The 10,748-nt window shown below is 39.7% G+C and overlaps 1 long non-coding RNA gene and 1 other non-coding gene across 2 annotated transcripts; both read left to right on the forward strand.

Moving 5' to 3' along the window:
* Window positions 1-7: 7 nt before the first annotated feature.
* On the forward strand, window positions 8-4,633 carry LOC137477444 (uncharacterized). The gene is made up of 3 exons (XR_011001002.1): window positions 8-623; window positions 721-819; window positions 4,375-4,633. It is a non-coding gene; the product is annotated as an uncharacterized lncRNA (long non-coding RNA).
* On the forward strand, window positions 4,217-4,285 carry LOC137465387 (small nucleolar RNA SNORD123). Its single transcript, XR_010994633.1, has one exon. It is a non-coding gene; the product is annotated as a small nucleolar RNA SNORD123 (small nucleolar RNA).
* Window positions 4,634-10,748: the final 6,115 nt, after the last annotated feature.

Below are 10,748 nucleotides of genomic sequence, written 5' to 3' on the forward strand. Positions count from 1 at the left end.
GCATTACTCCCTGCCCTCCCCCGCGCTCCCCCCTCCAGGCCAGCTGAGAAGTTGCAACTGGTTGAGATATTTGTCCTTGGGGTTTGGGTTATTTATTTTTTATTTCCTTTTATTCCTTAATCACCGTAGCTCACAAAACCATGACCTGAGGCTGCTCCTTTTCCATCAGATCTGAGCAGGGGCGCCTCAGCTCCAGTACAACTAAGCACAACAAATCCTGGCGAGCTGCAGCGAGCGACAGCAAGAGGGAGGGGAGGCGGTGGTACACGGGCAGCGCCGCCGGTGCCAGGTCCGCAGGGGCTCTCGGCCGCTGCCCGGGACTCCGTGGGGCTCCGGTGTCGAGGCAATGTACCAAAACCGGGGCGCAGCAGATAGAGAAGGCGAAGGAGGGCTGGGCTCCAGCGACTCCCCGGGACGGAAGGGGCACGGGAGCGCCGCGGGAGCTCCCAAGCTGCGCGCCCCCCGGCTCTCCACACCCCTCCCATGCCATGCCACGCCACAGCCGGCCAGCCAGCCCCAGTGTCCCTGCCCCGGGCGAGGAACCTCGTATGCAACAGGAGCCCCGCACCAGCGGCCCTGGCCCCGCTGCGAGGGGAGTGCGGTGCTAACATTTCTGCCGCCACGTAAGAGCCTCCGGCGAGTCCCTCTCCGCCCCCTACAGTCCCCTCCCTTCCCCCCCGTGGCACGATCGACGTGTCAGCCCCAAAAGTTCATTTCCAGGCCCTGGGAGAGTCCCCTATAAAGGTCCCGGGGCGTGCGTGGGACAGTGAGACGTGGCACTGCGGGGCTGCAGCGGGGGCGCGTAGGCATCTCCCCCAGGTACGTGCGTTCGCATTGTCGCGCTCACCGGGTTTTCGGCGCATGCCTTTGTGTTGTGTCAGCTCACCTGTATTAAACTAGGAGGTTATTTTTGTTCATGTGTGCATTGCAATTAATTCCATCAGAATTGGGTTCTTTCTTTTATGACAGCATTTACGCATTTCTACTACAAACTGCAGCAGAAATTGACTTTTGTTGTTCGCAGTAAGACCACCGTTTAGAGAACGAAAAGCACTTAGAGTTTATTAAAACAAACAAAGCCATGGAATTCATCCATGCTAGAGTAAGCCTATAAAAATTAGCTAATTAAAACAACTAGCATCAAAACTTATCAGCAAGCCAAATGTTCCAAATCCAAATTGCCTTAAACTTCAAGCTCAATTTTTCTTTGGCTAGGATATAAAAGAAACTTGTTCAAGTAGAAACATTAACAGAAGTTTGAAATTATCTTTAAAATGAAGTCCTGGAATTTGGAGCATACTTTCTGATTATTTTTTGATATTAAAAAAAAAACAAACCTAACCCAAGTACTAAAGGCCAAACTTTTTTTTTCATAAAGTTATGTAACCCTGATACTCACGGATGTTTCCTTATTTCAAACTATAGTGTTTAAGAAGCCACTACTGTAATTACTGTAATGCTTGGGGTCACTTTCTCATGTGATTTCCTTCTGATCCAGAAAATACTTGTATAGAAAATAAAATATAAGAATTAATTTTACATCTAAAAATTGCCATCAAAGTAAGTGCTAATGTAAGATGACTCGCATACCTACACTGTTAACTTCTTTGGAGTGTTATTAAGACGTCTTCCGATCAACAAGTCCTACACTTCTTATGTACCTCCACCTATTACAATACATTTAGACTTCATTTTTAAAGAGGAGATATATTTGCTTCTCCAAATGCTGTGTAAAAAAAAATAAAACATCCCTACTTTATCTGTGAAAAGCAAGCACCATGTATCCACAACTGTCAGCAAAAAATTCTATCAAAATTCTAGTCCCCTGAGTGATGCACATTTTAGCCTCTAAAAATTACTCTGCAGTTTGGCTATGAAACAATAGGCATTTAAGTAAAAAAAAAAATCCCAAAACTCATCACATTTATATCTTTATGTAATACTGTGTTAATGACATACAGTATATACAGTACATTCTAAAAAAATTCCACTGGAATCATATTGACTCTATAGCACCCACAGAGCATTTAAGTCACGCACTTTATAGTTCTGTACCACTTTCATGGAAGAGCAGTCATGATGTCAATGCTTAATTTTATTTAATTTTAATTTAAAAGCTCAAGGGCAAAAATGTCTGAAACTGTCTGTGAGATTAATCATGTTTGAAATTAAGGCTAAAACCTGGAACATTTTTAATGTTACATGTAACTCTGTGCTATGTCTGAGTTACAGAGTCAAACCAGATGAGTTGAGTAAGTGAGCCCAGCAATTTTAGGTGATGCAATCCCCAGATGTACCCTTGCAAGTAGGCGCTGAGGGATTTTTGTTTCTTCACAAGTTGCACAGTGGTGTCCCAATCCTAGGCTAAGCCTCATTGTGTTACTATATCCAAAATAAATAAGGATAGTCTAATATAATCTAGGAATGTTATGCTAAGGGTAAGGGAAAAAGCAGCAGGAGAAGCTCTGCTATCTGATTTAAGGAAGGGGAAAAAAGAAGATCAAGTCCATCGCATCCAGCTTTTCTTCCAGTATGGAGCTCGTCTTTCTCTTCTGCCTCGTATTTTCCTGACATTATATTTCTCACTGTTAGTAATTTTTAATCTCTCCTTCCAACAAAGCAGACCTAGTATATTAAGGGATGGCAGCATGTGGAAGCAGTAAAGGTACTGCAGTTGGAAGAGCACAGCACCTTCAGGCTTTTGGCCAGTTTGGTGGGAAGCCAGATTTCAGCTCATTCCTGTGGTGGCAGGATATAAAGAGTGTTAAAAAGCAGGGAAGGGGGTGGTTTTCCATCTGTTTAGGTGGGAAAGTCACAGTGTAAGGGAAGGCCTGTCTTCACGTTACCCATCAAAAGCACCTTGGATAGTAAGCATCTCTTTCATCATTTAGAAAAACAAAGTCAGATACAGTAAATTGAAAGTTTAAGTCAGGTTAAAAAAAATAGAAAAAGAAGAAGGTGTTAGCTTCAGTAAAACTGAACCTTGAGTTTTACTTCCATCATAGGGAAAGGACTCCGCTTGCTTCATGATCACAGAGTTCAAAGTCTTTATTACCACTGCATGTTACTTTTTCCAGACCATTGAAAACATTAGTCATTTTTGTTTAATTCATGAAAAACAGGCAAAGGAAAACTTTGAAGTCTCACAGTTAATTGCCTGCTTTTGTGTTTTCTAACCACATCATTTATTAATGAGGAGAAACCCTACTGGTGACCAGAGCCTTTCCAGAGCAGAGAGGGCCGAAGAATGGTGCGTACAAACAAGCACCCTTTCCTGAATCAATGCTTAAGTGCAGAGAGTTTGTGCAGTCTGGTGTCTTGAATTTATCTGACTTACACGACACTGTTGAAATACCTAATCATCAGCTCTACATTACTGTTTCTTTCTTCTTTCCCACTGAGATTCACGAAAGTATTTGCCCTGCTGCATTTGAGTTGAGTGAGCCCTTAGCATTCCTGCCTGCATTGAGCAACATCTTGCAAGGCTGGATCATCGTGGGTCTGCCATATTTAAATACCAGGGTCTTGTGATGTTATGTCTAAAAATAGAAATGACATCTTCATCCCAGGAAAGCAGATGACCCAGAGGATTTAAGTTTGCCATCCTCATCCTCAGATGGGTCTGGTAGGGAAGTACGCTGTTAAAAAGCAGGCCAGGAAAGGCTGTAGCTATGTATGCCCAGAAGGAGACAAGGTCAGACTGAGCATAATTTTCATTGTCTTAGCAAGACACCATTGCAATTCTTCATTTAAATAATAGGGAAGTAAATGTCAGTAGTTACACACTTTGTTGTTTTCCATTAAGCTACTGTCTCACGTTATGTCCTGTATTTAAAGGTTAAGCTGACTGGTCTCCATAGTATTTATGAATTAGGAAAAGCTAGGTAAGAGTATAAAACGTGGCTTTGGAGAACTATACATTCTTCTGATGAGTTTATGTTTACCATTTGTGATGAAAAGATAAAGTAATATTTCTCATGGCATTTCTATTATTAAGGCTCTTTATAAACAAAATGGTTTGTTTTTATGAATGCATATTTTCAACACAGCTATATAAATAAATGTGCACTTACATTTATAAATCTGTGACCTGATTTTTAGTAATTGCTGCTTTCTTTCCATTAAAGTCTGACTGATAAGGCAGTTAAAGGAGTTATTATATGAATTCTAAATAAGGACCATCTAACTGCAAGTCCCTAAAAGTAGTTAGATATTTGGTGAAAATGATGAATTCTTGGGTACTGATTCATGTGATCTGAAAATGCCATCCATTTCCTGATTCACCTTCATATCTCCTCCAGGAAAAAAAAAAATATTTTACAATGAATACAGTCAGTCAAACAATTTTTATGTGTCTGTTTTTCTATCTTTCAGCCAATTCCCTGAACTGATACTTTCAAAATGAAGCGGGAGATAGGAGTGAGAATGAAGAATGCCTTGGAGAAATCCAGTCATAAAGTTTGAAGAGTAGAAGTAATAGGAAATATTAATAACACTGGTCTCTTGCACAGGTCAGAATTTAGACAGAAATGATGTAAAGTTACAAACCTGAGACATAAGGGCTATTAAATTTGAATCAAGATTCGCAGATTTTTATATTAATACATAATAAAAATATTTGCTTTTTCCCCTCCACTTTGTATGGTAATATATTCTGCTGCCTTTTACAACTTTCTTATGTAGACTAATGTAAGTTTTCATTTTTTTTATATTAGCCCCAAGACACCTCTTCAAACTAAGACAGGGTATATATTAGCAATCCATTAATTGCTCCTCTCTGTCTGCTTGTCCCTAATCATTAGTATTGAGTTCCTGTGTTACTACATCACCAAGCAGTACAAGTGGAATTTAGATAGAGAGCACACACACTAACATATATATATATTTATATAAATATGAGACTTTATCACTGCCAACAAGTATAAAACACAGGACATAGAGCTCATCTAGACTTCAGTTTTGTGCAGGCCTTTTTGGGGATGAGTGGATAGAGAGGATACTTGGCATAATTCCTGTTGTCGTAGAATTAGACCTTCGCAAATTTCTAAAAGGAATTTTAACCATCTTTGAAGTCCTCATAACTCAGACAACATTTCAGTGGCACTGATCTACCACTAAGGGCCCTATAACAAACTTACCAAGTGGTGGTGGAATTGTCTGTGCTATTTAATTTTATTTAATGGTAAATTCCCAAAGTAGGCAAACATCTAAGTCACTTTTAAAAAGTGATTTATCTAAATTAGTGCAAACCCCTGTGTGAATCTTATTGTTTTGCTTTGAGCATATCTTAAATCTACTTAAAAAATGCATGTAAATTAAATAGACATTAACAAAAAAAGGACTAATCAGTAATGGGTTTTCTTATAAAGGGTTTGGTTGTCTTTAATGAGAGTTCGTTTACCCCTTTAGTTAGGCACAGACAGCATATTTATGTGACCAAGATCTCACTTGATCTCTGCCTTTTCACTCTCTAAGACTGACAGTGAACACAATAAGGTAGATGTACTTGTCAAGGGGGGTTTTGTAGGAAGGAAGAGAGTCAGCATCTTAACAAGCTGCGTGACATATTGCAAGCATTTTTCCAGCCATGCGCTTCCTGTCAGATCATTTGATAGCAGCAATAAAAGGTACAAGTCCAGTTCAAGTGATATTTTCCTCAGTTGCTTCTACACTATATTCAGTTGCCTGTTAGGAAAGAACTAGATGGTGGTGTTTAAACCCAGTCTTTGTAATCTGGAATTGTTACAGAGCAAAATGCTTAGCAACTTGAAAGTGGATATAGAAGCAATAGTAGGCAAAGACAAAAGAGAAAATAAATTAAAAACAAGTGAGTGTTTGTTACTGAGAAATAGAAACAAGTAACCAACACACACACACACCAACCCACACACTGCAAACCCGACTGAATTTTGTTTGATGATTTTACTCAGATACTAAAGGACCTTCCTCACAGTCTGGTGTTCTGTTTTGTTGCTAGTTGAACTCAGGCCAGACTGGAGCAATTAGGGTATAAGGAGATATACCTATATCTTTCTCGACTTGAAAGGAAACCCAGCCCACTGTTTTACAAAGTTTTTGTGCATCTTGGTATCACTTGAGAATTTAGCAAGTGTCATTTTTTTTATGTGTTTCAAAAGTTGCCTATAAGCAGTACTAAAAATCTCTTAAGAATCTGTGTTGAGCTGAACTCTCTGCTGTCAAACTTTAAGCCTTCATTTTTTTCTCTGTCCCATATTGATCTCAAAACTAAAGAGATCCCACCATTTCCCAAACAGCTGTAAGCTTTGCTGGGAAAGTAAAGCACATCCATTTATTGCAAACAGACCATATAAAAGTGCACGGCTAGTTTCTACTATGAGTTGTTTTTTCATTCTTTTATATATATATATATATATATATATATATATCAGCCTGCATTGTGACATTGTCAGTTCAGGGTATAAGCAAGGTTATATTCCATAATGAACAAAAATTGGAAGTAGTAGCAGTGCAGGAAAATGGAAATAGGATCACTTGGTCACACACTTGGTGATACTAATTTCAGTTGTATTGAGTTTTCATGGCAAGATTCTGGTAGTGGAGAGGATACAGGTGTGGCTTCTCTAAGAAGCTACAGGAAGCTTCCCTTAGTGTGTCCAACAGAGCCAATGCCAGCTGGCTCTAAGATGGACATGCTGCTGTGCTGGCCAGGGCTGAGCCCAGCAGTGATGGTGGTAGCACCTCTGGGACGTAATGTTAAAGAAAGAAAGTTACTGCACAAAAGTAATTGTGGCCAGAGAAGAGAGGAGTAGAGAATACGTGAGAGCAGCAGCCCTGCAGACCCCAAGGCAGGTGAGGAAGGAGAGGGAGGAGGTGCTCCAGGTGGTGGAGCTGAGATTCCCCTGCAGCCAGTGGAAGTTCAGGGGGAGCAGAGATCCACCTGCAGCCCACCGAGGTTCATAGGGCAGTAGAGATCCACCTGCGGGCCCTGGAGGGCCTGATCCCAGAGCAGGGACATGTCCAAAGGAGGCTGTGACCCCATGAGAAGCCCACGCTGGAGCAGGCTCACAACAGGACCTGTGGGCCCATAGAGAAAGAGACCCATACTGGAACAGGTTTTTGACAGGACATGTGACCCCACAGGGGTCACACTGGAGCAGCCTGTTCCTGTAGGGTTGCATTGCATGGAAGGGGCTCACACTGGAGCAGTATGTGAAGAACTGCTGCCTGTGGGATGGACTCATGTTTGACAAGTCCATGGAGGACTTTTCCCATCTTCCTGCACTGCTAGGGCTCCAGTATAAAATCAGTAATAAAGTTAAGCCCAGTAAGGAGGGAGTGATGGGTGGAAGCTTTTTTTAGGGTTTATTGTACTTCTTGTTACCCTCCTCTTATTTTGTTTGGCAACAATAAGTAATAAATAATGAGTTCAGTAAATTTCCCAAAGTTGTGTCGCCTGTGTTTCGCCTGTGATAGCAATGAGTGAGTGATCTCTCCCTAACCTTATCTCAACCCATGAGCCCTTCATTATATTTTTTCTCACCTGTCCACCTGAAGAGGGGAGTGGCAAGTGGCTTTGGTGTTTACCCAGTGTCCAACTAGAATCAAATCACCAAATATTACTACCTGACATTTGAGTGCTTGACTTATTGCCCTCAACAATAATTAGTATTCTGTATACTGTAAGTTCAGTTATTAAATATGTATCACTCTTATTCTTCTCCATAGCCTGAAAACATTGTAGTTATTGAAATTATTTAAATCAGAAGTATCATGTTCAAAATATTTTTTCTTTATATTTTGCACAATAAAAACCGCTTTGTTAAAAATATTGCATAATCATGATTTGATTGGACACACTGAAAACTTGCAAGAGGTTTTGTTTCAGAAGGGGACACCTATCCTGAGTCTGCTCTAGGAAGCCAGAATTTGACCTGTGAAACCTGAAGTTTCATAAATAAGCCTCATTGCAGAACACTCAAGCAGGAGGAGGGATGTGCAGACATGCTACTGAAGAGAAAAAAATCACTATTTTTTGCAGTTATGCCAAGCTCCAATTCAATTACGAAGTGATTTTACTACTTATTGAGACTTGGGGGTTCATTAAAGACAAAAGTTACAGGAAAGAGATCAAAACCCATGTTAGCCTTCTAAGTCCACTGTCATACTTTAAATAGCACCAGAAGATAACAAAGGAGACCAAGGGCTAATGTCTACACACCTTGAAGTGCCTCTTGTCTCTAGTGGACATTCTCAATCTAGAACAGAAGCTGAGGGCTGGTGGGGGGATTGATGTGTGCACTGATGCTGCTATGTAAACAAAATACGGCCGTTCACTGTTTGTTCTTCCATTAGCCATATATTTACAAAGAATTCAAAGGCTAAAATCTTAAAAATAGTTGTAGCACGATAGAACTTTTAATTAAATAATTTGCATAAAAATGTCAGATTTCAGTTGGGTTTGTCAGCAGGGGATAGAGATTCTAATTAAAAAGACGAGAGAGTAAAGGAAGAAATACACAGGAGCTACATGTGTAATGCTGTCTTCTTTTTTGTAATAATCACTTCCTTGTACTATCAAAATGAAGGCATTGATAATAGGACTCAATTGAAAAATGGAAAAAAGTACTTGAACTATCCCAAGAAGAAAATAACAGTTTTCCAACTGCAACCCAAAGCCTCCATGCCTGCCAACATCCTTGACTTTTCACAAAAATAGATTATGTATTATGTCCCAAAGACACAGCAACTTGGACCAGAAGATAAAAACTAATTCAAAAGTTAAGGACTTTTCAGAAAGAAAGTGTCCCCAAAGCTGTTCATGTTGAGTAAAAGTGGATAACTAGCACAAAGGAAGAGACACATTCATTCCAAAGTGTGTATGCATGGGATAATAGCAAGCATTCACTCCATATGGTAGACAATTGGGAGTTTCTGGTTAAAGCATGATAAATCATGTAACCAAAAAAAAAAAAATCAATCTGACACATATTCGTTAGCATCAGCTTCTGGGAGAGTGTTGCACAGTAATATCTCCATAAGACAAAAGCAAATGCAATGTCACAGCAGCTGCACATGGAAGCAAGAAGCTCTGTGGAAAAATAAGTGAAGACTGTTTTCCCTAGGCTGTCTCCTATGTCTGAATGGTGGCACCCTCAGCTCCCCCTGCTTTCCATACCCTGGAAGAGGTGTGAACTACGTCCCTCCATCCCTCATGATCTTGCTGCTTCCACCATGTCCCCTGGCATCTTTGGAGAAAATAAGCACAGATCAGCTCCCCTAGACATATGATATAATTGATTTTATTTCCTTTTTACTTGTTCGGGTTGTTCAATAAATGACCTCAGGCTTTGTCTAAAGTTTTGTAGACTGTTCACATTGTTACTTCTTTTTTAGGGAGGAAACTGGAGATATATTCTATTATTTGAGGGAAAAATTGTATGAACTGAAAAACTTCTGTATGGTCACAAACACTTTCATTCTGCTGCTGTGATCAAAAGCAATGTGAATGGACAGAATACTGTTGTTTTATAATTTTATTTCACAATGTTTGAGGAAATTAGTTTCCGAAGACTTCTACTCAACATTTAATGGTTGATGTTCCCAGGATCAGCAGACATGGAGCTGCCATCAGGAATGCCCTAGATATTCCTTACAGCAGATTGTCAGGCAAAGCCTCCCAATTAAACAGGATTGCTCTTCGCTAGTTGAAGTATGAACACCTGTAAGCATTTAGAAGTTTTGTTCAATAGCAAATACTTGGGAAAGATTTTTTTTTTCCCTGACTTGAGTGGGAGCAAGAATGGGTTGTAGCATTTTAGGGTTGATACAACCAAGACCCTTTAAGGAAATGAAGGGCCTGCAATTTTCTTGCACACCAGTGGGATTTGCAATTAAAGGAAATCTAATAGATAGTATAAATAAATAAAGCTCAAAGTTCCTACTGTATTTAGTGGCATCTTGCAGTACACTGCAAGTCTTAAAAGTGACACAGCCTTTAAGCGTGGATCAATTATATTCTGTTTGGAACTCTCTATGAAGAATCACACAAAACAAAATTTAAATGCATATTCTATACGCAAATACAACTGAAAAATCAGCAGGAAAGAACTTAGAGTGTGCCAAAATACTCCTTGGATTTGTTAGTTGAGATCATGAAAGAAAACCAAAGTAGAGTATTTTCATTTTAAATTATAGTTTTCCTTTCAGTTCTCAAATTCAGATCACTCATCCAAAAATACAGATAACTAACATAAATCCTATGTTGCCTAACTGTTCAACATCAAGAGTACTGGAGGTTTTTATCTATTTAAGAGCACAACAATACCGGTTACTGCTGATAATGTGTTGTCATCTACAGATACCATACCTGAGGAAACCTCAGGTGAGTTTATAACTCTGTGTATTCACTCAGTGGTTAGCACAACAGGACTCCGGTTTCTATGATTTGGATCTACCAACAGCATTAATGTTATAGCAAAAAAAAATCAATGACAGTCCTTCTGTTTGATAGAAAGCTACATACTGTGATTTTCTGTGGAGGCTGCTACACATAAACTCTACGAATCTGATGGGGAAAAAAGCCAAAGATGTTCAGCTACTATATTCAGATATAAAGGTCTGAGAATCCCTTAACACTGCCAAGACCCAGGAATGGAGTGTCTAACTATATCTGATTAAAATATCTTTAAATGTATATTTGGTTTCTCAGAAATTAATTACCTAAAAAACATACATCTTTCTTTGGTATTTATTCTTTTTAACTCCTT

This window comes from Anomalospiza imberbis, chromosome 1 (genome assembly GCF_031753505.1).
Source record: "Anomalospiza imberbis isolate Cuckoo-Finch-1a 21T00152 chromosome 1, ASM3175350v1, whole genome shotgun sequence".
Lineage (NCBI taxonomy): Eukaryota > Metazoa > Chordata > Aves > Passeriformes > Viduidae > Anomalospiza > Anomalospiza imberbis.